The sequence below is a fragment of the Rattus norvegicus genome, chromosome 2, assembly GCF_021556685.1.
Source record: "Rattus norvegicus strain SHRSP/BbbUtx chromosome 2, alternate assembly SHRSP_T2T, whole genome shotgun sequence".
NCBI lineage: Eukaryota > Metazoa > Chordata > Mammalia > Rodentia > Muridae > Rattus > Rattus norvegicus.
The window spans coordinates 30,832,636-30,840,000 of record NC_141535.1 but is presented as its reverse complement, the minus strand read 5'-3'; the positions used below and the strand labels follow the sequence as shown (position 1 = coordinate 30,840,000).

Here is a 7,365-nt window from a genome sequence, read left to right as displayed (position 1 = left end):
ACCATCTCAGGTTATTTAGGAGGACTTCTATTTCCCTTACTGTTGCCCTACATGCCCTCGGGACAACAGAGCACATCCTATATGCTCATAGTGTCTTCCAGAGGACAATAGTGGCCTTTACAGGACTGAGATTCCGCCTCTAGACACTGCTACAGCTCTGGGTCCCAGCTGCTGATTCCTAGTAGTCCATCATGGTCCTCCAAGAACCCCTCTTGGCAGGCAGGAAGGACTGATTGGCCCTGTGGCATAGTTCTCTGCTGGTGGTCTTCTGAAGTGTATAGATATTTATAGCTTGTTTTCTTCATAGAGTCCACAGATGGGCCAGGGAGTGGGGCTGGGCATAGATTTGAGCGATTCCTAAGATTCCTACCTCAGGCTCAGATTATCCCTAAGATCTTGCTACCAGGTAAGTTTATCACCGTCGGGAGCTTACTGTGTCAGACACACAGACAGATACCCTTGTGTCTTCCCGCAGCGTCAGAGTTTATTGACCAGCAATAAATTCACAAGGCACAGCAGATTCTTTGACAGCAGTTTGTCTTACAGTCCCAAGTCTCTTGATAACCAGCCAAGGCAAATGCCGGCCTCTCTCTCTCTCTCTCTCTCTCTCTCTCTCTCTCTCTCTCTCTCTCAAAAAAAAAAGTTGACTACTAATATTCTCAATCGTACAGTATACATCACACAGTAAATACTTGTGTGTGTATGTATGCATGTGTGATGTGTGTATCTGTGTGGTGTGTATATGTGTGTGGTATGTGTGTGTGCATGTGGGTGTGGTTGTATCTATGTGGTGTGAGTGTGGGTGCATGTGGGTGTGGGTGTGTCTGTGTGGTGTGAGTGTGTGTGTATGTATGTGTGCTTGTGTGGTGTGTATGTGTGTGCGTGTGTGTGGTATGTGTATGTGTGCATGTGGGTGTGTGTATCTGTGTGGTGTGAGTGTGTGTGCTCATGGGTGTGTACCTGTATGGTGTGAGTGTGTGTGCCTGTAGGTTATGAAATGCCACAGAAGGTAAAACAGGCTGCATGGAGTTCAAGGAGAGGAGTTCTGGAGAATCAGAAGTTCAACGCGTCATCTACTACGTAACTATAGAAACCAGTCTGGGATATATGAAACTCCATCTCAGAAACAAATAACAGCAACAACCAAAAAACCCTCCAAAGAGGCCCGAGAGACAGATGCAGGAAGCTGATAAGGACAGATAAGGACGGCAAAAGAATTTCCCCAGGAATAAAACATGTCCCCTGCCAGGGACACTGCTACAGAGCCCACCCAGAAGGTCACAACTTGAGACAAGTCTGAGGGTCAACTTGAGCTGCGGAAGTGAGGCATAGGACTGTGAAGGCCAGAGAAGTGAAGAGCAGGGTCAGGGTCAGGCGGACGGACAGACAGCAATTCAAAGACGCTGTGGGACCGTGCTGAGCTGAAGGCCTCACTCCTGTGATAATCAGGAGTTCTCTACCTGTCTATCCTTTGGTGTTCACACCAGGTGGTTGGATGGTCGCTTCTGTTAGGCACTTGAGAATATAAAAAATCATACTGGGAGGCTAGATTCAAGAGCTTATAGGTCACCCAGATTGAGGAAAGGGTATGATGCCCTCCTAACACTCTGACAGCATTACACTATAACAACCTCTCACCTAACACATGTGTGTGTGTTATATACATATACACACACACAACACACATACCTACACATATATATACATACACACATACACATGCATACACACACAGCACACACACATACACATATACCACACTACACCATACTATGCCATACACATACACATACAAACCACATACTATACACACACATACACACATGCACAAATGCACACACACGAATTGCACACACACATGCATGCACATACAAATTGATTGCTTTGCTGTGTGCTATGCATTTTATTATATGAGAGTTAGTATTAGTAATTAAGACTAGGATGAAAAAAATCTGCATTCCTCACCCAGGACACCAAGGCAGGAGGGTTTTATGACAAATTATTAGTAAATCTGCCAAACCTTGTGACTTTATTGTTATTGAGTAAATCCTAACACTGCAGACAGACAGGCAAACAGGCAGACACACACACACACACACACACACACACACACACACGCCTATGTTTTTGGCACATTGTGCTCATAGCTGTGTGTATGTTCACATAAAATTATAAAATCTACATACCCCCAAATATTGCGCTTTCTCTTAATACAATGAACCTCTGAAAATTGTCTTCTGTGGATTCAACTATGTATTACATTGACAACAAGGAATGATATTAAACAGCTTGTTCATACACTCTAAAAAATGTTGTCAACTGACAAATCTTTCCATTGTCTTACTATTGTAAGGATGTGACTTTGACTGTTCTTGTTTTTTGAATAGATATTTAGAAATAAAATTTTCCATTCTTATTATAATGTGCAGGAAAGGATTTCAGAATCACACTAAAAAAATAGCTATTCATATCAATAAACTTTTCTATAGACCAGCATTCACACTTACAAACCGGAATGAAAACACATCTACATACAATGGCTCCAAGAGCCATAAATAGCTAGCAACAAGAATTGTGTGAGGCTTGTGTCAATAAAGGGATAAAATTTTATTGAAGGATATAAAACAAAATTGAATATCCCAAGTCATATAACTGGATGTCCGCCTGACAACTGCGCCTGTCATAAACCAGTCAGCTATTTGAAAATTTACTGACAGTGCTAAGACAAGAATGATGAACCACGTACTGAGGGTTTGTGGGGAAGAAGCTTGGAAAACTATGTATTATGACATACAGCTCGGAGCAGCTACACTGGTGCTGAAAAGGAAGACCATCTTTGGCTCTTACCAAGGTGGAAGGTTGCCATGACCACTGGTCTTCCCTTCCAGTGTTAACCCTGGAGAAACTGGGGCATTTATTTCTGAAAATGGCTGTACTCCTTGGGCGTGTTTGTTTTGTTCTTTTGTTTGTCAACTTGACATAAGCCACTCAACTGAGGAAACTCCTCTCTCAGACTGGTCTATAGACAAGTTTGTGGGCATACATTTTCTTGTCCTGTTCCCTGAGCAAGTCATGACCACCAGACGGTTAAAGTTTTCCTCTGTGATCCTAAAAGCCTTTCCTCCCCAAGTTGCTGTTGTCTTTAGCCCTGCAATAAAGCAAACTGGACACTAACCGACAAAGCTCCACCCCCAAAAACAAGGAGGAAGAACCCCTAAGGCATCAATGTTGTGTTTTATAAAAAGATAAGGAGAGAAGGAATATGTTTGGTGGAGGTGCGGTAAGGTGTAGGGGGAGGGGGTGCTTCTGCAGGCCCATATGGTGGTATAGTACAGAATAGAGTTTATTCAGGGTATGAGGAGGGGAGTTTAGAGAGACAGAGAAAGGCAGAGAGAATAGAGGAGTAGAGGTGGGCCATGAGCACGTGGAAAGGGAGGAGGGGAATGTGAAGGGGGGGGAAAGAGGGTAAAGGAGCAAGAGCAGGAGAGCAGGAGAGCAGGAGAGCAGGAAAGCAGGAGAGGGAGGAGGGGGGCAAGTAGCCCCTTTTATAGTGAGTCAGGCACGTCTGGCTATTGCCAGGCAACTGGAGGGCGGAGCCTAGACAAAATGCCAACAATCAGTTCTCAACCTTCCTAACACTGTGACCCTTTAATGTGTGACCCTCATGTTATGGGGACCCTCTTTGCTACTTTGCTACTGTTGGGAACCATAATGTAAATACTTTTTGGAGAGAGAGGCTTGCCAAAGGGGTCATGACCGACAGCTTGAGAACCACTGCACTAAGAGGACTGAAATTACTTTTTTTTTTTTTTTTTTTTTTTGGAGCTGAGGACCGAACCCAGGGCCTTGTGCTTGCTAGGCAAGCACTCTACCACTGAGCTAAATCCCCAACCCCCCTGAAATTACTTTTTGAGTCTCTGTCATTCTATCTTTCTCTGTCTCTGTCTCGTCTGTGTGTGTGTGTGTGTGTGTGTGTGTGTGTGTGTGTGTGTGTTGGAGGCTTAGAGAAAGCAGTAACAGCTGGAGGCTGGAGGCAGACACATGGCAGCATATGGCAGCTGGATTAGGACCTGTGCTTGGCTGTGCAGCTTCCGGCCAATCCCAGCTGCCCTAAGGCCACACAGGCAAGTTCTCTATCGCAGGCTCCTCACATATTGGGAAGATTTGGCAGAGAAAACACTACTGTAGGAGCTGCTAATGAAAAGATTTCCATTTGTCTCTCCCTTTTTAAATAAAAGTCTCCAAATTTTGTGTGTGTGTGTGTGTGTGTGTGTGTGTGTGTATGTTTCCCACAAGGCTATATGTGCTGGTTTCAGGGTCTTTTTTTTTTTTAAAGATTTATTTATTATATCTAGGTACACTTGTAGCTGTCTTCAGACACACCAGAAGAGGGCATCAGATCCCATTACAGATGGTTGTGAGCCACCATGTGGTTACTGGGAATTGAACTCAGGACCTCTGGAAGAGCAGTCAGTGCCCCTAACCACTGAGCCATCCCTCCAGCCCTGTTTCAGGGTCTTTATATGCTGCCTTTACATGTCATTTCTCTTTTGCCTTTTTTTTTTGAGGGATATATGCTTTATTGAAAATTTTAAATATTCTTCTGAGAGAGAATATCACATCTTCAATCAAGGCTCTTATGTGACCTACATTGCAAACTGAACTCTCAGCATGGAGGTCAGTGCAGAGTGCTGTGTTTAGCCCAAGGGCCCCTCAGGACCCATGCTCTTCTGTCAGCTTACCAGCCTTTGCCACAGCTTCTTCAATGGGTCCCACCATGTAGAAGGCTTGTTCTGGGAGATGGTCATAGTCACCTTCTAAGATCTGTTGGAATCCTTTAATGGTGTCCTTCAGGGGCACCAGCTTTCCCATGTGACCTGTGAAGACCTCAGCAACCTAGAATGGCTGAGATAAGAAGCGTTGCATCTTCCTTGCCCTGGACACAGTCAATTTATCTTCCTCAGAAAGTTCATTCATACCCAAGATGGCAATGATGTCCAGGAGAGATTTGTAGTCCTGAAGGATCTTCTGCACCCCTTGGGCAACATCATAATGCTCACTGCCAACAATGTTGGGAGCCATAATTCAAGAGGTGGAGTCCAGCAGATCCACAGCTGGATAGATGCCCAACTCAGCAATAGCACGGGACAGCACAGCAGTAGCATCCAAATGGGCAAAGGTAGTTGCAGGGGCAGGGGCAGTCCAGTCATCAGCTGGCACATAGAGAGCCTGCACCAAGGTGATAGATCCCTTCTTGATGATGGTGATTCTTTCCGACATCGTACCCATGTCAGTGGCTAAGGTAGCCTACAGCAGAAGAGATTCTGCCCAATAAGGCAGATACCTCTGAGCCAGCATGGGTGAAGCAGAAGATGTTGTCAATAAACAGCAGGATATCTTGGCCTTCCTGGTCTCTGAAGTATTCGGCAACAGTCAGACCAGTCAGAGCTACCCGGGCACGAGCACCAGGCGGCTCATTCTTCTGCCCATATACCAACGCTACCTGTAGACCATAGACAAGTCAGAAAAGCCAGCAGGGTAATAAGGAAGCTACAGAGAAATGTAAGATTCCCAGTCAGAGAGATACCACTAATGGGAACGCTCACTAGATGCCAATGTTTCTGTTTGCAAATTTCCTTTTCCCATTAGACATGAAATTCAAAACACTAAAAATGATTTCTGTACTAAAAATAAGACTGCCTATGTAAGTAGCTTCCATTCTATACCTTCAAATCAGCTTTCAAACAGCCGGGTTACTTGTCAAAAAAAGGTCTATATCTCACACCAACGAGAAAAATGTACATCGGTATTCTAGAAAATGATGGTGGGAAAGACAAGTATTTTGTTTACAGAACCGGGGCACTTTGCGTCAAATGTAACACACTAGTTTTATGAATAGGTGTCATGTGGACATCCATCAACAACTCAGAGTTCACCTTGGAAGGGGCATCTTTTAGGTTGATAACACCAGATTCAATCATTTCATGGTATAAATCGTTGTCCTCATGGGTCCTCTCACCAACACCAGCAAATACAGAATAACCACCATGGGCTTAGCGACATTGTTGATTAACTCCATGATCAGTACTGTCTTCCCAATGTCAGCACCTCCTAAGAGTCTGATTTTCCCACCCTTGGGGTATGGGGACAGCAGATCCACAACCTAGTCGCCAGAATTTCCTGTTCAACACTCATCTCTATGAACTCAAGGGCCTCAGCATGCATTGGAGCGAATTGTTTGGTTTTGATAGGACCTCTCTCATCAATCGGTTCTCCAACGACATTCACGATTCTGCCCAAGGTCTCAGGACCAACAGGAATTTTGATTGGTACCCCTGAATCCAGTACTTTCTGGTCTCTAACCAAGCCTTCAGTGCCATTCATAGCAATAGTTCTGACCGTGCTCTCCCCTAAATGCTGGGCTACCTCCAAAATCAGTCTGCTCTCCCTGCCTTGCACTTCCAAGGCATTTAGGATGGGTAGTAATCCCTCATTCAACTGGACATCCACCAGGGCGCCCATGACTGCCACAATTCGCCTGGTGGTGGTGCCTGCCTTCGGGGCTGCAGATACCGGTGCCGAATAGTCTCTGGCAGGATGGACCCCGGCGGGAGCCGCTTGCAGTAGAAGCTGCGCCTGTGGCAGCACAGCTGAAGGGCTGAGTCCCTATAAGGCCTCCGAGGCTGAGGCCAAGCCTGAGGCCACGCCCCACAAGACTCAACATGGCGGAGTCTGGGTGGAGACTGCACTTTTGCCTTCTTTAGTGGCTCACAGTTTATGTTTCTGAGATGAGGTCAACATCATGACCTTGAAGACCACTAGTGAAGATGTTACATAGACTTCTCTTTGGTTTGGCTTGGGCTGGTGTTTTCTGGAGCTCACATGGAGTTCAGACATTATAGTAATCAGGATTCTCTAGAGTCACAGAACATATGGAATTTCCTGGAATGATTTACAGTCTGCAGTCCAATGAACCCAATGATGGGCAGTTGTGAATGGGAAGTCCAAGAATCTAGTAATTGCTCAGTCCCATGAGGCTAGCTGTTTAAGCTGGTCTTCTTCATAAGCTGGGATCCTGAAGAAGTAGGTTCCAGCAGATATGCCGGCAAACAAGTGCAAGCCAAATGAAGAAGAACAAATACTTCCTTTTCCCATTGTCTTCTATAGGCCTCTAGCAGAAGGTATGGCCCATATTAAGGTGTGTACCACCACACCTGGATTTGGGACTTTGCTGTGTCCCAGGTTGACCTTGAATTTAGAGATCTGCATGCCTCGGTCTCCTGGAATTAAAGGTGTGTACCACCTTGGCTAGACCTAAGCATTTCTTGGCCACTATGCCTCAAGAGATGGATCCCAGGTGTGCCC

At 45.4% G+C, this 7,365-nt stretch overlaps 1 pseudogene; it reads right to left on the bottom strand.

Annotated features, from left to right (window-relative positions):
- Nucleotides 1-4,611: 4,611 nt before the first annotated feature.
- On the bottom strand, nt 4,612-6,724 carry Atp5f1b-ps2 (ATP synthase F1 subunit beta, pseudogene 2; annotated as a pseudogene).
- Nucleotides 6,725-7,365: the final 641 nt, after the last annotated feature.